At 42.8% G+C, this 26,468-nt stretch overlaps 1 protein-coding gene across 1 annotated transcript in view; it reads right to left on the bottom strand.

Moving 5' to 3' along the window:
• LOC138651952 (G protein-activated inward rectifier potassium channel 4-like) overlaps nt 1–21,193 on the bottom strand; it is a 40,033-nt gene extending 18,840 nt beyond the window's left edge. Inside the window, exon 1 of the mRNA XM_069742600.1 lies at nt 21,055–21,193. The gene's annotated coding sequence lies outside the window, so the exon portion shown is untranslated. The remainder of the gene's footprint in view (nt 1–21,054) is intronic.
• Between the last annotated feature and the right edge of the window lie 5,275 nt (nt 21,194–26,468).

The raw sequence follows: 26,468 nt of genomic DNA, 5'->3' as shown, positions 1-26,468 counted from the left end.
GTTAGATATATTCGACTTGCATTGAAAAAATTTGATGCAAATACATTTTCCCAGGAGCACAACTGATTATTCAGAAAAGCTAGGAAATTATCATTATAGAGGCAGCTGCAATTCTTAATATCTGGTTAATGTGGAATATTTGTAAAAGGGCGTAGTAAGCAGCTTGTGCTATGCAAAATCTTGGGGCTTATACCATGCCCCTTTAACTAGGACCAATCCACAACCTTCAGCATTTGTCCAAATTTTACTCTTCTTCTGGTCTTCTGGATCCAGGAATTGTGTCTTTCTGTCTCTGGATCTCTCTGTTCTCTATCATGTCAGGTTGAAAAGGCAACCTGTTGCACACTGTTGACTTCATGCCCCAACTCCTTAGAAGGAGGCTCAGTTGGCATCCATGCACTACTGTGGACATCACCTTCATTCCTGCATCTTCTTGGCATTCTATTTCTTAGACAATTCTGCCTTGAAATTATTATAAACCCAGGTTTGGTTTCTCACTGGGTACAATTTTGCTCCTTGCGTCAAACCCACCTCTGCTACATTGCTGGGTAAGAGAAAAAATGGTAATCAGTTCACCTGCCAGGGAGGGCAATTCAGTGTGAAAACCACTTGTATTCAGCATAGTAACCCTGGTAGACCTTGTTTGGTGCAGAGAGTCTACGAACACAGCAGGCGCTATCCAGGTCACAAGTGGCAGATAGGGTCCGTGAGACTAGGCTTCAGCATCAATGAGAAAATGTTAAGACATAACTTTGACTGTGCAATTAAAAAATAGTGAGAAAAAAACAAAAAAATATTTTAAAAAAATCAAGAATCCATAAGCTAACGCGTTTTGGGTTAGCAACTTTTACTCATAGCTACAAATAAGGGTTGCTAATCCGAAAACCTGTCACCCCCAAAATGGAAGTTGAGCTAAGCCCACCGGCATCAGGGGCTTATCTACAGCATTCTGGAATGCTGTAGATAAGCCCCCGATGTATCCTGAAAGATGAGGAAAAGGGGTTAGATTATGCTCACCCAGGGACGTTCCCCGCTGCGGTCCGGTCCGATGGGTGTCGCGGTCCGGGGCCTCCAATCTTCTTACGATGACGTCCTCTTCTTGTATTCATGCTCCAGCTCCGGCGCAGGCGTACTTTGTCTGTGCACAGGTGCTGGGCCTCTATGACCTTTCCCGGCGCCTGCGCACTTCAGTACTTTGCTCTGCCCTCAACAGGACAGACAATGTACGCCGGAGCCGCAGTGTGAAGACAAGAAGAGGATGTCATCATAAGAAGATAGGAGGCCCCGGATCGAACCGCAACACCCATTGGACCCAGACCGCAGCAGGACCGCCCCTGGGTGAGTATAATCTAACCTGTTTTTCTCAGCTTACAGAATGCTGTAGATAAGCCCCTGATGCCGATGGGCTTAGCTCAACTTCCATTTTTTTAAATATTTTTTTGCTTTTTCTCACCATGTTTTCAATTGTACAATAAAAGTTATGTTTTAACATTTTCTCATTGGTGCTGGAGCTCAGTCCTCATAGACCCTTAGCTGAGCATTGAACTCTGTGGCAAACTTAGCTCTGTTATATCGTCAATTCTACTCTGTTGTACCGCTGCCAGCTAAATCTGCTTCACCGCTAGTCCAGTCCTGCCATAGAACCTCTGTTCCTTATTGCTGAGTCAACACTGAGTATGAACCACCCCACCTGCCTGTTCTGATTGGCTCAGCAGGAAACTGGAAAGTGAAGCCAGAAGAAAAAGGTAGCTGTATCATCCTGGCACTGCCACGAAGGGGGACAAACAGTTTGAAGGTAAAATAGATTTTCATTGAACTTGAACTATGTGTTTTCGGGAACGGTCCGTCACCTTCATCAAGTATACTCAAACAGGAAGTAACCTCTTGCGCATATACCGGACGGAGATTACGTATACCGTTAGAATTGTTATGTCATCTCCGACTGGTATATGTGCCGGACGTGACTTTCTAAAAGAGTATACCTGAAGAAGGGGACAGACCATTCCCAAAATGCATAGCTCAACTTCAATGAAAATCTCACTTACTTTCAACCTGCTCGTCCTCCTTTGTGGCAGCACCCAGATGATACCGCTACCTTTTTCTTCTGGCTTCAGACTGCTCCTTGAGGCTGTTAGATGGCCAAGAATTTTGGAACTGAATGTGATGAGTTGACAGCTGTGACACTGAGCAACTTTAGAATGATAACGATAGCGATCCGTGACGTTGCAGCGTCCTGGATAGCGATATTGTTGTGTTTGACACGCAGCAGCGATCTGGATCCTGCTGTGACATCGCTGGTCGGAGCTAGAAGGCCAGAACTTTATTTCGTCGCTGGATCACCCACTGACATCGCTGAATCGGCGTGTGTGACGCCGATCCAGCGATGTCTTCACTTGTAACCAGGGTAAACATCGGGTTACTAAGCGCAGGGCCGCGCTTAGTAACCCGATATTTACCCTGGTTACCATTGTAAATGTAAAAAAAAAAAAACAAACACTACATACTTACATTCCGGTGTCTGTCGCGTCCCCCGGCATCAGCTTCCCTGCACTGTGTCAGCGCCGGCCGGCCGTAAAGCAGAGCACAGCGGTGACGTCACCGCTCTGCTTTACGGCCGGCGCTTACACAGTGTAGGGAAGCTGATGCCGGGGGACGCGACAGACACCGGAATGTAAGTATGTAGTGTTTTTTTTTTTTACATTTACAATGGTAACCAGGGTAAACATCGGGTTACTAAGCGCGGCCCTGCGCTTAGTAACCCGATGTTTACCCTGGTTACCCGGGGACTTCGGCATCGTTGGTCGCTGGAGAGCTGTCTGTGTGACAACTCTCCAGCGACCACACAATGACTAAACAGCGACGCTGCAGCGATCGGCATCGTTGTCTATATCGCTGCTGCGTCGCTTAATGTGACGGTACCTTTAGACTATGCTCATGCATAGTTTTTTTGGGATGTTCAAAAATGACAAGGTTTTCAAGCCGAAGCCTATTTGGGAATAGTTCCTTTTTTTTTGGGGGGGGGGAGTAGTTTTCCCTTTTCCTGAAGTAATTTTTGGAAGATTATTTTTTTTCCTGAAATGTTCTTTTCAGTCATTTGATTGGACAGTGCCTAGTTAGGAAAGAATTCCCACTTAGAAAATTATTTGTATGAAAAGCAAAGAGGATTTCTCAAAGAAATAAGAGTTGTCCAAGAGTTTTTGAAGAGAAGTTTTGAGAGCATCTCCTAAGATTTGGCACTAGATTACTCTCATTAATGGGGTGAGGTCGGGGGATATTTACATGACTGCTTCCGGTTCAGTTTGATCCCATAGTGTGCAATAGTGTAAGTGATGCCATACTAAGTTAATCCTTTCTATTCCCGTCCAGGGCTTCCACTCGGCTCTGCCCGTGGCCTCTCTGGTGACCCACATTATCAGGCAGTCATCCTCCTCACACACAGCCGGCTGTGTCAAATGAATGGTTCGTTTTGTGATTGGATAAATCTCCACTTCATTTGATTAGAGTTATTGCCTGCAGCTCTTCTCGGAGTATCAGTCACATGTAGAAATGGTGATTGCCCCAATGCCATGTGTCTGTGAATAGCTGATAAATACTGCTCCATTGCTCGCCATTGAGTTCTTTAACGAGGACTTTTCAACTCTCCTGAGATCATATTTTAGTAATTACTTGCAAAAAAAAAAAATGCAACTTTTTTTTCTTTCTTTTTAGAATTTTGAGTTTCTTCGTTAATTATTCCTACTGGAATCAAATAAAATCAATGAGCTCCTGGGTGTTACCGTTCCTCGTGTCAGTATGGCGTGTCCTTACACAATCTGAAACTCTCCAAATTGATTGAGTATTATTGGTAGGTTTCACAATTCAATTTTTTTTTCTAACACTTGAAAAACAATCCATGTTTTTAAGACTTTTTTTATTCAACGTCATGGACCCATTTTTGGTCTGTGACAGTTCTTACTGTCATTTCTGCTTTTGTTTTTCTTGCATGACAATAAAAGTCTGAGGTTCTTCTACACTCTAAATTACAGACTGCACATGGATGACGTTCACACGATTTTTTTTTTTTTTACGAGGAAACTGACTTGGGTTACCAACTTGGACCAAAGTAGGACATGTATGCTTTTGATGTGTCAAACTATCTAGAGAACCATCCTTTTGACAAAGGGAATGGTAGTATCACAATTCATACATTTCAGGGGGATCAACAAAGGAATAAAACAAATTTCAGATGATGGTTGGTTCTAAAAGGCGCTGTACAAGCGTTTATAAAAATAGAGCCATGTGATGGGTCCTCTTTTAATGAAACACTATTTATAGCTTTCTCCTGGGCTTACAAGGACTGGTGGCCTTCATTGAACTTCTTAGTACTGTAGTCTGGATCCTGGGATAAGCTGGTTACAGTGAGAAAATGGCAAGTTACAGGAAATTCTCTTTAGTGTTAACTAGGAAATATATCCACAATTCACCCAGAGCGACATTATCGTTACCATTTTTATGGTAACGACATTATCATTACAATTTACCTATGCTTATAGATTTTTTTTTATTTGTCCACATTTAAAGACACTTCTTCACAAAAAAAGGATACCTGTGATTTTTTTTTAAGTTTACCTTTCTGTTCCAGAGTAGAAGCAAAGAAATGGAAGTTACGGGGAGGATGGATCCATTACAAAATGGATGCAAACTGCAGACATCAGCCCCCGAGTCAAGAAATCCCTACAACCTTGGCCCACTGAGGCTTGCAGTCTGATTCGCCCTATTGGAGTGACGTGCTCAGAATCTCTCTCTTGCTGTGATGAACTAAAAAAAAAACTTTTTGCAGTCGTATTTTTTATTTTTATTTATTTTTAGTTGGGGCTCACCAAGAGTTAGAACTGTTATGTTCTTGGAATCACACATACTGATACAAATGCCTATTGAGAATATTTATATATTATTATTATTATTATTACTTTATTTTATTTTTTTCAGAAAATAAATGACTTGGAGGGAGGGAAGGGTTTTGGAAGGTATTTTTTTTGGACAGTGCATAGTTTAGAGAGGTTTCCTTCAAATGTGCTTCAGAGATGTGATATGCACTTTTTTGTGTGTGCTCATTACTCGAGATTTCTGAGCATGCTTGGGTTCTCCGAGCATTTTGGGCGTGCTCGTAGATTATGTTTGTGTCGCCGCAGCTGCATGATTTGCAGCTCTTAGACAACCTGAACACATGCAGGGATTACCTGTTTGTTAGGAAATCCTCACATGTATTCAGGCTGTCTAGCAGCCAGAAATCATGCAGCTGTGGCGACGCAAACATAATCTACGGGCATGCCCGAGATACTCGGAGAACACCCGAGCATGCTCGGAAAACTCGATGTCATGATCCATGTTTGGATCTGTGGCAGGTCTGGCCTCTCAGATTAAAACTTTTTTCCTTTCAGGCTATCGGGGGTTGATTCAGTCTTTCCCCGGTGGCCGCTGGTGTAATTACATTGCTGTCTAGTTTGATTTTGCAGGTGTTGACCACTCCCACCTTCCTTTAAAAGGTCACCTGATGCATCAGCTGACTGTTGGTCACAGGAGCAGGAGACAGGAGCTTGCTGAGTGCTGTTGTTCTTCAGCTAAATTCTGATATCTGGTGCCATACTCTGCTGTGTGGTGAATTGCAGCAGAGAAAGCTAAGTGTGGTGTTGTTTCTTTATCCCTTTGTTGCCTGTAATTTTTCCCTGTGTTGAATTAGTGCAGTGGTGGGACCAGTGCTCTCACCTGCCAGTTCCCTACTTGGGGATAGGAGCAGGGCAAGTTGGGGATTAGGTATCCTGTTTGGCGATAGGGTGAAAGAACCAATATAGGGACAATAGTAAGATCAGGGCACATCCTCATGTGTGTAGGAGGTGTCCAATTCCCCGTTCCCTACAGACAGGACCCACAGTTATTAAAGTGTCCCCGATGTACCCTTGTGTGCTTTGCCGTTTGGTGACTGACCACTCGTCGGGTTGGGTCACGCTAGGACAGTCACTTTGTGACATTATAACCAATCAACCCATTTTTTCTGGTGAGCCATGGCTCAAATGCAGGCCTTTGCCCAACTGCTCAAGACCCTCACCGAGGAGTTTTAGGTGCTGCGTGATGAGGTGGTGCAGCAGCTATAGCAGTTGGTGGGGTTTTTGGCTTCGGCCCAGATAAAGATTCAACTAGAACCCAAGATATCTCTTCCTGACAGGTTCTCTAGAGGGAGATAAAAAAAAATTTTCAGGAAGCTTGCAAGTTGTACTTCAGGCTCCGCCCTCATTCATCAGGGAGTTAGGAACAGCGCGTGGGGATTATAATCTCCCTTCTTAAGTGTGATCCCCAATCCTAGGATTTCTCCCTGCCATCCGGTTCTCTATCTTTATGGTCAGTGGACGAGTTTTTTGCGGCATTGGCGCTTGTGTATGGGGATCCTGATGGCATCTCCCTGGCGGAATCCCGGCTGCGTAAAATCAAGCAGGGGGGTCGGCCAGCTGAGGAGTGCTGCTCGGAGTTTAGGAGGTGGGCCACTGACGCAAAGTGGAATGACCCTGCCCTTAGGAGCCATTTAAGGCAGGGTCTGTCTCAAAGGTTGCATCATATTCTTGTGCAGTAGGCCGCCCCCAGGTCATTTGAGGTCACCATGTCCCTTGCCATCCGGGTAGATAGATGCTTGAGGGAGAGACATACACCAAATGTGCCCCCGGTAGTCCTTGTTAGGGAGGGGGCACACCTGAGCAGGTAGATGAACCCATGCAGGTGGGAGGAGTTGGTTCCCAAATGGGGTTGCCTGCGGTTCGCCAAGGTGTGGAGGCATGTTTTTACTGAGGGCAGATTGGTCATTTCATCGGTGTCTGCCCAGCTTGCGCCAAAATACCTGTACCACCTAAGAAGCCACGTCCCCCTGGTCGTGTGGAGGGAGGCGACCAGGGGGTGTATATTTCCTCCATTTTTACTTAACCCTCACCACAAGCTAACCCTGAGTGTCGGAGTCCTCTTAGGAGGAGGGGACAGGGGAGGGTAGTGTCAGGGTAGTGTAGTGTAGTGTAGGGTAGTACCCCTTTGTTGTCTGTAACTTTCTCCTGTGTTGTATTAGTGCAGTGGTGGGACCAGTGCTCTCACCTGCCAGATCCCTACTTAGGGATAGAAGCAGAGCAAGTGAGGGATTAGGTATCCTGCTCGGCGATGGGGTGAAAGAACCCGTATAGGGACGATAGTAAGATCAGGGCACATCCTCATGTGTGTGTAGGAGGTGTCCATTCCCTGTCCCTTACCGACAGGGCCCACTGTTGTTAAAGTTTCCCCGGTGTACCCTTGTGTGTTTCGCCGTTTGGTGACCGACCACTTGTCGTCTTATGTCATGCTAGGACAGTCACTTTGTGACACTTGAGTTACGAGCAAACTCATATACATATATAGTCAATCTGTAAAATCACTAAAATGAGTGTGTGTAGATATAGATAGATAGATAGATTTTAGTGATTTTACAGGTTGACAACCCCAATATGGACTATAAATGGTTAAACTGATAAAACTGATTGTCCCATGATGACCCCATTCAGTTCAACTGTTTGCTGGAGGAAATTACTCTGGGCAGCAATTGCTAGTATCGGGTAAATGCTGTATGCATGGTCATTATTTAGACATGTGGTTGTCCATACATGGTACATCCTGAGACCTACAGAACAGCTCTCCATTCTCATAAGATAGTGTTCTAGCAGTGGTTGAACCCCTTCTACAACCCCTTTGACGCAAGAGAAAATATTAAGTTATTATATAGTAGTAACCTTGGATAGATTTTCTAAGCCAAATTACCTTTCTACAAAAAGCAGACCTCTCAGCCCCAACATGTCATGTTAGAGGATTTCTTTAGTATTTCACAGGTGAGAGAATGTGGGGCAATTTGTGATGGCTCAATAATAATAATATGTGCAATACTAAGGAAATCCTGAAAACATGATCTGTTGGCCAGCGGGAGGACAGGAGTTTGGGAAATACCATATTAGATGAATAGTACCATGAACAGTTTGGTGTAGGACTGTAAAGGATTTGGGAGAAATACAAGGAGCAGAACATATGGGATTTGCTTGGTAATAGCTGTTGAGGCAAAAAAACTAAAAAATCACGCAAAAATCTCCACTGACCCCATTCATCACAATGTCGGTCATAATACTACATCATACTAAGAATTCCGACAAAATTTCATAAAGTTGTTTTTTTTTAGGAGAGGGTCTAAAATGAAAGGTAAATTCTGTGATGGGACAATTCCTGTAATTCTAGACTTGGACACATTTCAGGAAGCCAAAGCACCCAAAATTTTCCGTACGAGGCTTATGTTTTTTGGCAGTTTTCTGTCAATATGTATTGTAGTTCCCATTGCCTTGCTATAAAAATTGAAAACTATTTCCAAGAACAGTTGGACTCCTAAATATTTCTAGCACGATGGCCTGATGTTCACATGCCCTTTTTACAAGCCTTCTACATGCCACATCTCCTGGCAATGCCCTTTTTTTCTGGCCACAACCCTTTTCACCCAATCAACGTCATAACCTTCCTGTATGGCCACCCTTTGAGAAGTTTAGGGAGCTTTCGTCACCGTGGAGCACCTGTCCTGAATCTGGGCATTGCTCCTGTCTCCCCAGTTTACTAAACTCTATTGTGGTCCACTTTGGGATTTGCTGATAGCCCAGAATAATACCTTGTGATCATTTTCCTGGGCCTATGTGCCTGTGCCTTGGTATTACAACTTCTAATTGCTCCAGAGTCCTGTGTGCCTGCACTCCCCACAACCTCTGCTACCTGTTCCCTGTCTCCTCTCCACCTGTGTAATCCAGGACCTCTGCTACCTGCCTATGGTCTCGAGGACCTTTGCTACCTGTTTCTGTTGTCCTGTCCACCTGCGGTCTCCCTGCTACCTGTCTACGATGATTTCCAGGATGTCTGCTACCTGTTTCTGATCTCCTGTCCGCCTGTGGTCTCCATTTCCTCTGCTACCTGTCTGTGGTCTCCATGGCCTCTGCTACCTGTCTATGGTCTCCATGACCTCCGCTACCTGTCTGTGGTGTCCATGACCTCTGCTACCTGTCTTTGGTCTCCATGGCCTCTGCTACCTGCCTATGGTCTCGAGGACCTTTGCTACCTGTTTCTGTTGTCCTGTCCACCTGCGGTCTCCCTGCTACCTGTCTACGATGATCTCCAGGACGTCTGCTACCTGTTTCTGATCTCCTGTCCGCCTGTGGTCTCCATTTCCTCTGCTACCTGTCTGTGGTCTCCATGACCTCCGCTACCTGTCTATGGTCTCCATGACCTCCGCTACCTGTCTGTGGTGTCCATGACCTCTGCTACCTGTCTTTGGTCTCTACTACCTCTGCTACTTGTCTGCAGTCTCCATGACCTCTAATTTTTAAATCTCCAGTACTTCTGCTGCATGTTTCTCACGTGCCTCAACTGCCTGCTGCACAGAAGCTTGTGGCCTGTGTGCCAACCCGGAGCTTTGGCTTTGAGGATGCACCTAACCAGGTGAGCCTAACAGGTCTGATCAACATTGTTGGAAGTCTGAAGGGGGCCTTCTTAATCTTTAGGAGAATCTCAGACTTTTCCAAAGAGTTGACAAGTATGTGTTTAAGGAGGAAGAAACCAAACATTTTCCATGTGTAGTCACTTTCCCGGTACCCTCTTTTAGCTTTCCTTCACTTCCTCAGTGGAGGTTGATGGACTGATTCTCGTGCATTCAAGATGGTCACCACAATGGCATAGGGCGCCATCTGAACCACACATCCCATAGCACAGGACATGCAGGAGAGATGGATCAGATCACTGTGCTCCCCATGACACCTCAGTGGTCATCTTGGTTGCAGTAGACGCCAGTATCGGCAAAGGAGGCAACGGGGGGGAGGGGGCAAATAGGAAACACGGGAAATTGCTAGACAAGAGAAATTGCTAGTTGCTCTTCAATCCAAGGTGGAGGGTCACTTTAGGGCTCTACGTTTTGACGGTCATGTGAATATGGTCCCCGGTAACTAAATCTAAAATACACAAAGGGCTTTCCAGCAACAAACATCTTGAAACAAATCTTTTTTTTTACAGTGTAGGAACGGAATTCCTTGATTTTCTCTTACATGGTGCCTCCTGCACCTCCCATGCTTTGCTTGTCTTGCATGTACAGAGTTAAATCTTAGTTTTCATCTCCGCAAGACTCCAACCAAGAAAGAAAATTAAATTGCAGATTACTCCGCAGTGCCTTTAAGCTCGAAGTCGGGGAGAAGAATTGTAACATCCAAGAGCTCTGCCGGATTTAGCCGGATTTAAGAAAAGAAAAAAAAAAAAAGGAAAAAAAAGGAAAAAAAATCACAGGAATAATTTTTTGGCATGAGTTTAGAGGCTTTTATTTTGTTATCCGTCTAAACATTTCCAATGGGGATAAATGGGAAGCAATCTTTTGTATGATCAGAGAGGTGCACGAGGTGGAGGAATCCTCAGCTCACGTCCCAAATAAGCTAAACACAGCACAAAATTACTAAACCCCACTGGCTGCCTAATTCTGGTCTTATTTTTATCTTCTGATCAAGCCCACATTACGGAGGAGTAATTCTGCTCCATCTGCCTTTAATCTCTGCTCGCCAGAAGTAGCCATCACAAGGCAAAACTATACAAATGGTCATAAATATCATTTTCAATAATTTATCAGTGGAAATCGGCTCTTATTTAACTGTGGTTACCGACATTTTTCAGGGATGTACCGTGGAAATAAAAAAAAAAAGTACATTTTTAGAGGACGAATGCTGCAGTATCAGGAATACAAAGCCCATAGCCATTTGCCTAGAGAAAAGGTCACATGAAAAAAGGCTATTAACATGAAGATATTGGTTTAATTTGCTGGTTAATAATGTTCTAAACCTGTCTGGCGCCAGCACTTAGTATCCCACTGATGGGTTTCAATCATGGGGTGTCGGCGACGCGCGTTCAGTAACCGCTCAGTGTATAGAGAGCAGCGGCTGTAACCGCGCCCCCTGGCACTGACTGATACCGAACAGCTGTCAATCAGAGCTGGGCCGCGGTTACAGCCGCTGCTCTCTATACACTGAGCGGTTACTGAACGCGCGTCGCCAGAATAATGTTCAGAGGAGTTCTAAGAGCCAGCGTTGTCAAATTCAGAACACTATTAATCTGCAGATTACCTGCATATCTGCAGGTTAATAGCGTTTTTTTTTTTTTTCATGCGACAGGTTCCCTTTAAGGGCCTGTTTACACTGACTGATAGCAGCTGTTAAAAGACTAATGATTGGCTACATGTTTGCCAATCAGTGGTCGTTTAATAACCTGTTTTAGAAAAGGTGAACCCTTTTCCTGATGCACACAGAACGATCAGCAATCGAAAATCATTCCGTCGTCGTTCTTGGCAGCACATGTCTATTCTACTGAAGACAATGATTTTTAGAAACCCAAAAAATCACTTCGATTGGCTAATTCATCAGCTGATTGACACTTTACACCTAGGAGCGTTCCTAGGAACATTCATTCAAAAAAACTCAGTCATTAAACAGGACCTGTCACCAGGTCATCTTTTCATTTTATTCCCGCTGTTTCCTTGAGTAATACATTGTTTGTTTGTTTTATTCCAATACATGAAGTTCCACAGATGTGGGTCTTTTAATTTAGTCCTAAATTTTATGGCCTGTACAAAAGGGGCGTGGCTTCCAGATCCTCTGGGGCGTGTCTTTGTGTAATTACCCTATGAGCAACGCCCCCCCTTGTAAAGACAATAAAAAGGCCCATATCTCTGGAACCATAAGACGGATTTTTAAAAAACAAAAAATGGAATACTTAGTGGAAGAGCGAGAATAAAACAAAAGCAGAACCTACATACTATTGACCTCGTGACAGATCCTCTTTAAAACCTCATTCAGACATCTGTTTTACACGGAAGTGTTGCATCCGTGGTTTCACACAATGTACGGAGCTTTTCACACATCTGTGTTTTAGCGTACAAGACAAATTACTGGCGTCTATTACCGTCTGTACACGCATTATATTCCTTTGCATCAAGGATCATTTTCTTTTTTCCTAGTTAAAAATTATAACATTAAAATTTTTTTAAAAAATTTGGTATTTCCCCTTCCACAAAAGTCCGATATGCCTAAATATTAAAATCTTTATCCAGTAAACTTGTCACCCTAAAGAAAAAAAAAAAAGAAAGACGAGATTTGCATTTTTAGTTTGCCGTGCCACTTAAAAAAATGCAATCAAAAGCAATTAAAATGTATGTAAAGTATTCTGTAATAGTACCAATACAATCAACTCACCACGCACAAAAATCCCCAAAAACCTTCTAAACAGCTCAATCAACAGAAAAAATAAAAATTCCGATACAAACAATTTTTTTTAGCAAAGTTCTAATTATGCACCTGAAGAATTGTGTTGTCAGGTCATTTTCACTGTGTATCGATCGGCAGAAAAAAAGGAACCCCAAAACATCGTGACGGAATTTAATTTTTGCGTATGTGCGTGTGTGGATTTTTTTGTTTCGCTCTTTCACCCCACTTGGAAATTTTTTTTTCACGCTTCAGAATATATTGAATGTTAAAATGAATGGTGTCATCAAGCGAAAAAAAAACAATGTTGATGGGTTTAAAAAAAAACATAAAAAAATAAAAACAATTTGACAACGGAAAGAAGGCGAGGGAAAAAAAAAAAGCAAAAATAAAAAATTGGCCTGGTGTGGAAGAGGTTAAAAGCTACAGGAAGAGTAAAGGCTCTGCTCTGGCCAACATAATCCTGATCTACAAATTAACATTTGTTCACTGAGACCGGATTATATTTTATAATCTGGAGGAATTAAGGGTCTATCGAACATGACACTGCACAGTGAAAGGGATATGGCCGAGGGGGGGGGCAGATATCATTGTAATGGGGGATTGGGAAGCCAAAACCACAAGGGGGTCCAAAACGTAGAAGAAGAAAAATGATTGTCCTTGCATAGATTTGAACCAATAACCCAAGCAATGGAAACCTACAAGGCAAACCTGTCGGAATAATGTTTATTGTTGCATATATTACAACTCTTACAATCACTAACTACAATTTCTAAAGTACACCTGAGTGGACGAATCTCATTGTCCTCAGTCAAATTTGAACCCAGGGCACCAGCATTGGAGAGCAGCAGTGCTAACAACTGCGCCATCATGCTGCCCAAGTTCTAACCTCTGGGTAAGTCATCTATATGACTCCCGCCACCTATGAGAAGGTCAGGAAAAATAGACGTAGCTGCCCAACACATCTAACCAATCTGTTCATTGATTTCAACTTCTAAAGTGAGGTGCAAAACAGGTCCGGACTGGCCATCTGGCATTTCAGGCAAATGCCAGAAGGGCCTGTCTGGTCATGGGCCGTCTTGTCTGCTACATTGTTAACAGAATCGGAGTTCTCAAGATTCCCATACTGTTAAGAGTTGTGATGGAGCTCAAAGTCGCTGACTCCGTCACTCCGTCACTTTGGCTTTGTAGTAAATCTTCCTTTCCTCCATCCAGGGTAATATTAGTAATATATCCCATCTGGTTCATCGGGACGGGGACAACATGGGCCTGTGTGATTTCAAATGCCAGGGCTGAATTTCAACCCCAGTCCGTCCCTGGCTACAGATCTGTACAGGCACACATAAATACTTATATAATCATTATTTTATAATTCTCGTTATTAAAATTAAAACAACAAAAAAGGAAAAGTCATGGAGCTATGGAAATCACAGGATGGAGACGTTACTGATCTGAAGAGGATGGAAAATGGAAACAAATTTTTCAAACCATCTTGTTATATTCGTTCTGGAGTCTGAGTCATGTGCAGAAATCTCAGCACATTAATAAGGTTATGAATAGTCGTCTGAGGAATGTTCTGCCTCTGAATGCACTTGGGCAAATCATCAAAATCCACTGCTGGCAGTGCCTTGTGCAATCAGCGACCCATGATGGGAGACAAGTCTGGAGACGCTGCAGTCGGGGAGCACGTTTAGGTCAAACAGGCTGCTCATGGTAGCACAAGCAACATGCAGACTGGTCAACAATAAAAAAGGAGCTGCCAGCAGAGGATTTTGATGATTTGCTCAAGTGCATTAAGAGCGGCTGAACATTCCTCTGGCAACCAATAATAACCTCATTGATAGTAGTCGAGATTGTAAGTTCCGGGATTTCTGCGCATTAATTAAATTCAGATGTTTTGAAAAATTTGTTGCAATTTTTCATCATTTGTAGATCAGTAACATAAAATGCCTCCATTCTGGGATTTCCATAATTCCACAACTTTTCTTTCTTGGTGTTGCAATTTTTGATGTTTAGGAGTGTATATGTAATATATACTTCTCTGTGCAGGGTTAACTTACAGTTTTGGCTGAAAAATACAGAAGCGAAAAACAGACAAAAAGTTTGCAGCTCTAAAGCACTCACAAGATAATTATAAACTACTAGATGGTGGCCCTAACGCATCGGGTATTCTAGAATATGCATGTCCACGTAATATATTGCCCAGTGATGTAGTATATTGTCCAGCCACGTAGTATATTGCCCAGCCACATAGTATATTGCCCAGTCACGTAGTATATTGCCCAGTCACGTAGTATATTGCCCAGTCACGTAGTATATTGCCCAGTCACGTAGTATATTGCCCAGTCACGTAGTATATTGCCCAGCCACGTAGTATATTGTCCAGCCACGTAGTATATTGCCCAGCCACGTAGTATATTGCCCAGCCACGTAGTATATTGCCCAGCCACGTAGTATATTGCCCAGTCACGTAGTATATTGCCCAGTCACGTAGTATATTGCCCAGTCACGTAGTATATTGCCCAGCCACGTAGTATATTGCCCAGCCACGTAGTATATTGCCCAGCCACGTAGTATATTGCCCAGCCACGTAGTATATTGCCCAGCCACGTAGTATATTGCCCAGCCACGTAGTATATTGCCCAGTCACGTAGTATATTGCCCAGTCACGTAGTATATTGCCCAGTCACGTAGTATATTGCCCAGTCATGTAGTATATTGCCCAGTCACGTAGTATATTGCCCAGCGACGTAGTATACAGCCCAGAGCCACGTAGTATATTGCCCAGCGACGTAGTATATTGCCCAGCGACGTAGTATATTGCCCAGCCACGTAGTATATTGCCCAGCCACGTAGTATATTGCCCAGCCACGTAGTATATTGCCCAGTCACGTAGTATATTGCCCAGTCACGTAGTATATTGCCCAGTCACGTAGTATATTGCCCAGCCACGTAGTACTTGCACAGCGACGTAGTATACAGCACAGAGCCACGTAGTATATTGCCCAGTGACGTAGTATATTGCCCAGTCACGTAGTATACAGAACAGAGCCACGTAGTATGTTGCCCAGCCACGTAGTATACAGAACAGAGCCACGTAGTATATTGCTCAGCGACGTAGTATACAGCACAGAGCCACGTAGTATATTGCCCAGCCACGTAGTATATTGCCAGTCATGTAATATATTGCCCAGTGACGTAGTATATTGCCCAGCCACGTAGTATACAGAACAGAGCCACGTAGTATGTTGCCCAGCCACGTAGTATATTGCCCAGCCACGTAGTATATTGCCCAGTGATGTAGTAGATTGCCCAGCCACATAGTATATTGCCCAGTGACGTAGTATATTGCCCAGTGACGTAGTATACAGCACGGAGCCACGTAGTATATTGCACAGCGACGTAGTATACAGCACGGAGCCACATAGTATATTGCCCAGTCACGTATGTCAAAGGTTAAAAAATAAAAAATAAACATACTCACCTAACGATCCGAGGGCCCCTTGTAGTTGAACATACTCACCATTCTCGTCGCTGCTCCTCAGCGTCCCGTCTCTCTGCCTCCTGGGATCCAATGGCGCTGGGCCGATGGGCGCGCGGCTGGCACCATTTTCCGTTCCCAGGATGCTTTGCGAAATTACCCAGTATATTGTCCAGCCACGTAGTATATTGCCCAGTCACGTAGTATGTTGCCCAGCCACGTAGTATATTGCCCAGTGACATAGAATATTGCCCAGTGACATAGTATATTGCCCAGCCATGTAGTATATTGCCCAGCCACATAGTATATTGCCCAGCCACGTAGTATATTGCCCAGTCACGTAGTATATTGCCCAGTGACATAGAATATTGCCCAGTGACATAGTATATTGCCCAGCCATGTAGTATATTGCCCAGCCACATAGTATATTGCCCAGTCACGTAGTATATTGCCCAGTCACGTAGTATATTGCCCAGCCACGTAGTATATTACCCAGCCACGTAGTATATTGCCCAGTCACGTAGTATATTGCCCAGTTACGTAGTATATTGCCCAGCCACGTAGTATATTGCCCAGTCACATAGTATATTGCCCAGCCACGTAGTATATTGCCCAGTCACATAGTATATTGCCCAGCCACGTAGTATATTGCCCAGCCACGTAGTATATTGCCCAGCCACGTAGTATATTGCCCAGCCACGTAGTATACAGCCCAGAGCCATGTAGTATATTGCCCAGTGACGTAGTATATTGCCCAGTCACATAGTATACAGCACAGAGCCACGTAGTATATTGCCCAGCCACGTAGTATATTGCCCAGTGATGTAGTATACAGCCCAGTGACGTAGTATACAGCACGGAGCCACGTAGTATATTGCACAGCGACGTAGTATACAGCACGGAGCCACGTAGTATATTGCCCAGTCACGTATGTCACAGGTTAAAAAATAAAAAATAAACATACTCACCTAACGATCCGAGGGCCCCTTGTAGTTTAACATGCTCACCATTCTCGTCGCTGCTCCTCAGCGTCCCGTCTCTCCGCCTCCTGTGATCCAATGGCACTGGGCCGATGGGCGCGCGTCTGGCGCCATTTTCCGTTCCCAGGATGCTTTGCGAAATTACCCAGTATATTGCCCAGCCACGTAGTATATTGCCCAGCCACGTAGTATACAGCACAGAGCCACGTAGTATATTGCACAGCGACGTAGTATATTGCCCAGCCACGTAGTATATTGTCCAGCCACATAGTATATTGCCCAGTCACGTAGTATATTGCCCAGCCACGTAGTATATTGCCCAGTCACGTAGTATATTGCCCAGTCACGTAGTATATTGCCCAGCCACGTAGTATATTGCCCAGCCACATAGTATATTGCCCAGCCACGTAGTATATTGCCCAGTCACGTAGTATATTGCCCAGCCACGTAGTATATTGCCCAGCCACATAGTATATTCCCCAGCCACGTAGTATATTGCCCAGCCACGTAGTATATTGCCCAGTCACGTAGTATATTGCCCAGCCACGTAGTATATTGCCCAGCCACGTAGTATATTGCCTAGTCACGTAGTATATTGCCTAGTCACGTAGTATATTGCCCAGTCACGTAGTATATTGCCCAGCCACATAGTATATTGCCCAGCCACATAGTATATTGCCCAGCCACATAGTATATTGCCCAGCCACGTAGTATATTGCCCAGCCACGTAGTATATTGCCCAGCCACGTAGTATATTGCCCAGCCATGTAGTATATTGCCCAGCCACATAGTATATTGCACAGCGATGTAGTATACAGCACAGAGCCACATAGTATATTGCCCAGTGACGTAGTATATTGCCCAGCCACGTAGTATATTGTCCAGCCACATAGTATATTGCCCAGTCACGTAGTATATTGCCCAGCCATGTAGTATATTGCCCAGCCACGTAGTATATTGCCCAGCCACGTAGTATATTGCCCAGCCACATAGTATATTGTCCAGTCACGTAGTATACAGCACAGAGCCACGTACTATATTGCCCAGTGACGTAGTATATTACCCAGCCACATAGTATATTGCACAGCGACTTAGTATACAGCACAGAGCCACGTAGTATATTGCCCAGTGACATAGTATATTGCCCAGCCACGTAGTATACATCACAGAGCCACGTAGTATATTGCCCAGCCACATAGTATATTGCCCAGCCACGTAGTTTATTGCCCAGTGACGTAGTATACAGCCCAGTGACGTAATATACAGCATGGAGCCACGTACTATATTGCCCAGCCACGTACTATATTGCCCAGTCACGTAGTATATTGCACAGCGACTTAGTATACAGCACAGAGCCACGTAGTATATTGCCCAGTGACGTAGTATATTGCTCAGCCACGTAGTATACAGCACAGAGCCACGTAGTATATTGCCCAGCCACGCAGTATATTGCCCAGTGACGTAGTATACAGCCCAGTGACGTAGTATACAGCTCGGAGCCACGTAGTATATTGCCCAGTGACGTAGTATATTGCCCAGCCACGTAGTATATTGCCCAGTCACGTAGTATATTGCCCATCCACGTAGTATATTGCCCAGTCACGTAGTATATTGCACAGTGACGTAGTATACAGCACAGAGCCACGTAGTATATTGCCCAGCGACATAGTATATTGCCCATCCACGTAGTATATTGCCCAGTCACGTAGTATATTGCACAGTGACGTAGTATACAGCACAGAGCCACGTAGTATATTGCCCAGCGACATAGTATATTGCCCATCCACGTAGTATATTGCCCAGCCACGTAGTATATTGCCCAGTGACGTAGTATACAGCACAGAGCCACGTAGTATATTGCCCAGCGACATAGTATATTGCCCAGCCACGTAGTATATTGCCCAGCCACATACTATATTGCCCGGTGACGTAGTATACAGCCCAGTGACGTAGTATACAGCACGGAGCCACATAGTATATTGCCCAGTCACGTAGTATATTGCCCAGCCACATACTATATTGCCCGGTGACGTAGTATACAGCCCAGTGACGTAGTATACAGCACGGAGCCACATAGTATATTGCCCAGTCACGTATGTCACAGGTAAAAAAATAAACATACTCACCTAACGATCCGAGGGCCCCTTGTAGTTGAACATACTCACCATTCTCGTCGCTGCTCCTCAGCGTCCCGTCTCTCCGCTTCCTGGGATCCAATGGCGCTGTGCCAATGGGCGCGCGGCTGGCGCCATTTTCCGTTCCCAGGATGCTTTGCGAAATTACCCAGATGACTTAGCGGTCTCGCGAGACCGCTAGGTCTTCTGGGTAATTTCGCAAAGCATCGCTGGGAAAGGAAGATGATAGCAGGCGCGAGTGGACAACGGAGGGTGAGTATAGCAGGTTTTTTTTTTTTTTTTACTATTTTTAACATTACTTTATTTCACTATTGATGCCGCATAGGCAGCATCAATAGTAAAAGGTTGGGAACACACAGGGTTAATAGCGGCAGTAACGGAGTGCGTTACCCGCGGCATAACGCGGTCCGTTACCGCCGGCATTAACCCTGTGTTAGCGGTGACCAAAGGGGAGTATGGAGCGGGCGCTGGGGACACTGTCTGCGGGGAGCGGAGATAATGGTGCGGATCGCCGGGGACACTGCGGGGAGGAAGGAACGGCCATTTTCTTCCGGACTGTGCCCGTCGCTGATTGGTCGCAGCAGCCATGACAGGCAGCTGGCGAGACCAATCAGCAAATGAATAACCGTGACAGAAGGACAGACAGACAGAAGTGACCCTTAGACAATTTTATAGTAGATAACAAATGCAATGACAAAATCCTATTAAAAATACTAAAAAGGAAAAACATGACAGATACACTCGTAATAAAAAATATATACAAATATAAAAAATAATGTAAAAAATGAAAAAGATAATATTACAATTTAAATTGATAACATAGTAAAAAATATATATTCCGACAATAAAGATAGTATAAATCTAAAAGAATATTAAATAAAAAATATTCAAAATAATGTAAAAAAATAAAAAAGATAATACAATTTAAAATGACAAAACATAATAAAAATAAAATATAATACAACAATAAAAGAGTATAAATATAAAAGAATATTAAATAAAAAATGCAAATATAACAAAGTGATGTAAAAAATAAAAAATAAATAAATAAATAAAAAAGATAATGCAATTTTGTATTACAAATACAAATATAAAAAATAATGCAAAAAAAACAAAAAAGGTTATGTAATTTTAAAGGATAAAATATAATAAAAATAAAATATAATACAACAATAGTAGACTATAAATATAAGAATATTAAATAAAAATACAAATATAAAAAATAAATAAGATAATGCAATTTAAAAGGATAAAATATAATAAAAATAAAATATAATACAACAATAAAAGAGTATAAATATAAAAGAATATTAAATAAAAAATGCAAATATAAAAAGTGATGTAAAAAGTAAAAAAGATAATGCAATTTTAAAGGATAAAATATAATAAAAATAAAATATAATACAACAATAAAAGAGTATAAATATAAAAGAATATTAAATAAAAATACAAATATAAAAAATGATGTAAAAAATAAAAAGGATAATGCAATTTTAAAGGATAAAATATAATAAAAATACAATATAACACAACAATAAAAGAGTATAAATATAAGGATATTAAATAAAAAATGCAAATATAAAAAAGTGATGTAAAAAATAAAAAAAGATAATGCAATTTTAAAGGATAAAATATAATAAAAATACAATATAACACAACAATAAAAGAGTATAAATATAAGAATATTAAATAAAAAATGCAAATATAAAAAAGTGATGTAAAAAATAAAAAAGATAACGCAATTTTAAAGGATAAAATATAATAAAAAATAAAATACAACAATAATAGAGTATAAATATAAAAGAATGTCAAATATGCGATATATAAAATCTGAGCTGTAGCCTAACGCAATATACTATATATTTAGTATAAAAGTGAAATTATGATATATGTAATGTAACAAATCGGACTATGTGATTGTGGACGGATATCGGGGCCGTTGGCACATCTGCATGAACATGAATCGAATGCTTGGCATCCCCCCTCCCCCCCATAAGGCCGCTTATGGCACGACTTCCGAGACCTCTGTATATGGTACAGCTGGTATAGGGGGGGCGTTATTACGGGGGACTTTATTCTGTTGGGTTTGGCTCTATGTTTTGCAGGGGATACGACAAGACTTGATGAACTTGGTCACAAAACGGGTTACAGATTCCTACCTCATGTTGGTGTCTCTGAGGGTCTTACATTCACAGTCCCCCTATGAGAGTGGCAGCAGGACGGAGCATTTAGAGGCAGCGAGGGTCCCGGACCCCACACATGACTGGTGGGCGCACTGCTGTGTAGATGCGGAGCAGTGTCACTGAGGCTCCAATCCCCTTCGGAAGGAGGTCACTCAGTAATCTGTCTCAATGTCAGGCAGAATTACTGCCAGATGATTTAATCAGCGGACGAGCAACTAGAAGCCTGTGGGCACGGCGGGGTTAATCTGACTTTTGGCTGCATCTTCTGCCATCAGTATTGACCTGACGCCAGGAAAGACGTAAAAGCATCTAATTTCCCTCCGATATGCATTACGTCCATTCTCTACATCATACAGCTCCTCATGGGAAGCATCAGTTTGTTGCCCCGGTCTTAGATCTTCCCACCTGGGAACTAATCCCTCCCTCCATCTTACTTAAAGTGGAAAGTTTCTGCTCTTAAATTATTCCCGATGCTTCCCTGGGCACTGTATGGTTTTTTTCTATTTAATTTTCGCCATACCGTTCCAGAAATATGGACCTTTTTTAATTAATGCTGATTTTGATGGTCCGTATCAAGGGGGCGTGGCTTACGGGATCCTCAGGGGCGTGTCTTTAGGCTGCTCCATGAGCCACGCCTCCTTGTAAATACCATAAAGATCAGCACTCAATAAAAAGCCGCATGCCGGATTTTAAAAAAAGACAAAAACCGTTAGGACCAGCGGGAATTAAACAAGAGGCGAAATTCACAACTTTTGGCGGCCTGCAACTTCTCCTCTTTAAGACAGAGAAAGTTCATCATAAACGATTGTTGTGTCTACAACATTTCATTGGTTGCTGTCATCTCGGCAAACTTTTCATAAATCAATAGTATAATTGAATATAAAAAAAACTTTGTAATACAACTAATCAGAGAAATATGCTTCTTTCTCCACTTATGAGCCACTTCTCCTGCCTCATGAGCTCATCATCTCTGAAAAAGTGCTACAATCGAAATCAATTTACCCAAAACAAGATGAGCTGATGGCTAACTGAGGGATCAGATGACGGCTGCCTATTGAAGTGTATGGAGAGGGAGGAGGCAGGAGGAGCAAAGTGAAGGAGACAAAGGCTCGTGCTTGAAAGCTGCAACTCTGTGTGTTTTTATTACAACCTAGAGACAAATAACTTGCAAACTCCCCTTTACACTGCACTCACTGATGGATCCTCAGTTAATTTATTATTTATCCAGAAATGTGCAAAGAACATAGTCTGTATAAATAAATATTTTTTTTCCTTATCAGCCACATCTTCTCTCCTTCATTGTCCTAAACTCCTTCTTCATTCTGAAAACCGGCTAAAATCTACTTTGCTCAAAACATGATGAACTAACAATTCACTTAGGGAACAGATTACAGCCGACTGTAGGAGGCAGAAAGAACAGAGTGAAAGAGAGAGACACAGATGGTTCTGCTTTCTAGTAAGTGTTTATCTCACTCCAGTGCTGGATTCACAGCTACACTGCTGAATAATGCTCTATAAAATTGTAAATGCTGCTGCTTCTGACTATATGCTACATGGAACTGAAATCCCTTCTGTCTGTGTGTGCTGTGTATGAGAGACATCAAAGCAGCTAGTTTCTACTCACTAGCTCAGAGTAGGAGGCAGAAAGAACAGAGTGAAAGAGAGACACAGATGGTGCTGCTTTCTAGTAACTGTCCATCTCACTCCAGTGCTGGATTCACAGCTACACTGCTGAATAATGCCCTATAAAATTGTAAATGCTGCTGCTTCTGACTATATGCTACATGGAACTGAAATCCCTTCTGTCTGTGTGTGCTGCGTATGAGAGACATCAAAGCAGCTAGTTTCTACTCACTAGCTCAGAGTAGGAGGCAGAAAGAACAGAGTGAAAGAGAGACACAGATGGTGCTGCATTCTAGTAACTGTTTATCTCACTCCAGTGCTGGATTCACAGCTACACTGCTCAATAATGATATATAAAATTGTAAATGCTGCTGCTTCTGACTATACGCTACATGGAACTGAAATCGCTTCTGTCTGTGTGTGCTCTGTATGAGAGACATCAAAGCAGCTAGTTGCTACTCACTAGCTCAGAGTAGGAGGCAGAAAGAACAGAGTGAAAGAGAGACACAGATGGTGCTGCATTCTAGTAACTGTTTATCTCACTCCAGTGCTGGATTCACAGCTACACTGCTCAATAATGATATATAAAATTGTAAATGCTGCTGCTTCTGACTATACGCTACATGGAACTGAAATCGCTTCTGTCTGTGTGTGCTGTGTATGAGAGACATCAAAGCAGCTAGTTTCTACTCACTAGCTCAGAGTAGGAGGCAGAAAGAACAGAGTGAAAGAGAGAGACACAGATGGTGCTGCTTTCTAGTAACTGTCCATCTCACTCCAGTGCTGGATTCACAGCTACACTGCTCAATAATGGTATATAAAATTGTAAATGCTGCTGCTTCTGACTATACGCTACATGGAACTGAAATCGCTTCTGTCTGTGTGTGCTGTGTATGAGAGACATCAAAGCAGCTAGTTGCTACTCACTAGCTCAGAGTAGGAGGCAGAAAGAACAGAGTGAAAGAGAGACACAGATGGTGCTGCATTCTAGTAACTGTTTATCTCACTCCAGTGCTGGATTCACAGCTACACTGCTCAATAATGATATATAAAATTGTAAATGCTGCTGCTTCTGACTATACGCTACATGGAACTGAAATCGCTTCTGTCTGTGTGTGCTGTGTATGAGAGACATCAAAGCAGCTAGTTTCTACTCACTAGCTCAGAGTAGGAGGCAGAAAGAACAGAGTGAAAGAGAGAGACACAGATGGTGCTGCTTTCTAGTAACTGTCCATCTCACTCCAGTGCTGGATTCACAGCTACACTGCTCAATAATGGTATATAAAATTGCAAATGCTGCTGCTTCTGACTATATGCTACATGGATTTAAAATCCCTTCTGTCTATGTGTGCTGTGTATGAGAGACATCAAAGCAGCCGGTTTCTACTCACTAGCTCAGAGACAGCTGAAAATTAGAGATGGAGCCTGCAGAGGGGAAAACTGTATACAAGTCATAGAGTGGCAGGAAACAGTGTGTTATTTCTCATGCACAAACACAATAGAAACAAATATTATTGTCTGAGATAGAATTATCCATCTAAGGCTTTTTTTTAAGAGGCGTCTCCCCTGATAATTCCTGATCTGCTGCACGACGATGGCATTGTATGCGCCAGCTTTGCCCTTTGAGCGGCATCTCGTCCATGCCATCTTCAGAAATCCCATCTACATTTCCTTACATGCGGGAGGAGCGCGGCGCGGAATACTAATACATCCATAACTGGAATTGTTTCCTGCATGTTTAATATCCCCTCGGCTAACAATGAGGATGGATGAGTGGAGGCTTACAGCTTTAATCCCCTATAAAGATACATTTCCGAGAGCTCCTATTTATGCCGCCTTTGTGTTCCTGAGCAGACAGATGGGAAACCTGCCACACAAAGCGCCCGAGCAGCGGCAGCAGCGAGATTCCTTCTCATCATTCAAAAGGGACAAGGCACACTTTAAAGTGAAAAGATTAAGCAATGCATTGAACTTTTGCCAGGTCGGGAACTACATTTCCCATGATGCCAGGCTAATCAGGGGTAAGACATCATTTTTTATTTTTGATTATTCAAAAGGATCAATTTTTTTTCAATTTTTTTTTTTATTTTTTACTGTTCCTGTGAATCAGAAATGGAAAATAAAATTCAGAAATGCAAATGCATAAACAAGAAGAAAAAGTTTTTCAGACTTGTGGAAACGGCTCCTATTTTGTTTGCGCAGTGCGGTAAATAGAGTGAAGGAAAAGAGCGGCAGTATTGTTATACGTACGCCAATAAATGCAACGCATTCTGCAAAAATACAACCCAACGTGTGGATAAGTTGAAGGTAACAGGAAAAAAAAAATGTTATAGGTTTTTTTGCAATACAACAATAGAAAAAATAAATAAATAAAATCTAATATATAAAGCTGAATGTGTGTGTGTGTGTATGTGTGTGTGTATGTGTGTGTGTATGTGCGGGATTGGCATCTGCACCGTCGCAGCTACAGCCACAAAATTTTGCACAGTCACACGTCTGGACCCCGAGAGCGTCATAGGCTATGTTGTGAGGTGAAATTTTAACCCTGCGCTTTCCAATTCACCAAACAATTTTGCCCCTATCTACATAATGGGGAAAAGTGAAAGGAAAAGTGTTGGAGGCAAATTGACAGCTGCCAGATGTGAACAAGAGGGACTTAAAGAATGAGAGCGATGGCGCCAAAGAGTATATACCGAACAGTTGCTAAGGTGGGGCCCCGACATGGGATACTCACCACACACGGGGATATGAACACACACAAAATGCGCCACACACTACCACATGCTTGAACACATATACCACCCTCAGCACACATTTCACCACACATACACCAACCTCACCACATAAAAGTCGAAACACAAAAGTCGCCGCTCAAAACTCACCACGCGCAAAACTCACCACATGCAAAACGGCTCACGCAAAACTCGCCACAAGTGCAAAACTCACCTCATGGAAAACTCACCACACGCAAAACTTGCACACGCGCAAAAATTGCCACATGCACAAAAGTTGCAACACATGCAAAAGTTGCCTCACACAAGACTTGCACATACTCAAAAGGCACCACACATAAAACTCGCCACGCGCAAAAACTCGCCATGCGCAAAACTTGCTGCACACAACTTGCTACACTAACCTGTCACATGCAACTCGACACACAAAAAGTTGCTACACGCATGTTGCCACACAAAACTCATCTCACACAAGTCGCTACATGCATGTCGCCACACGCAACTCAACACACACAACTTGACAAACGAAACTCGCCCTAAAACACACACAAGTCTGGTATTATCCTTCAAAAATAAAAATCTGATTAATAAGCAGACAAACTACAAGAGCAACAAATGTACCATATAGGAAATACAGCAGCTGTCAGTCACATGACCTGTCTATTATGTGTATGTGTGAGCTAATATATACTGCCAGGGGGAGGGCTTCCTGTTGGCTGGGGATTTATCAGGCTGCCAATTTATCTTACAAATACTGAGGTAAAAATACTGAGTAAACAACGTGTGAACGAGGTCTAATACAGGAGGAGATGACACACAGGTATATACTATATACAGGGGAGATGACACACAGATATATACTATATACAGGAGAGATGACACACAGGTATATACTATATAGAGGAGGAGATGACACACAGGTATATACTATATACAGGAGGAGATGACACACAGGTAAATACTATATAGAGGAGGAGATGACATACAGGTATATACTATACACAGGAGGAGATGACACACAGATATATACTATAT

This window comes from Ranitomeya imitator, chromosome 10, assembly GCF_032444005.1.
Source record: "Ranitomeya imitator isolate aRanImi1 chromosome 10, aRanImi1.pri, whole genome shotgun sequence".
NCBI lineage: Eukaryota > Metazoa > Chordata > Amphibia > Anura > Dendrobatidae > Ranitomeya > Ranitomeya imitator.
The sequence above is the reverse complement of the archived record's forward strand: the minus strand, read 5'-3'. Positions and strand labels throughout refer to the sequence as shown.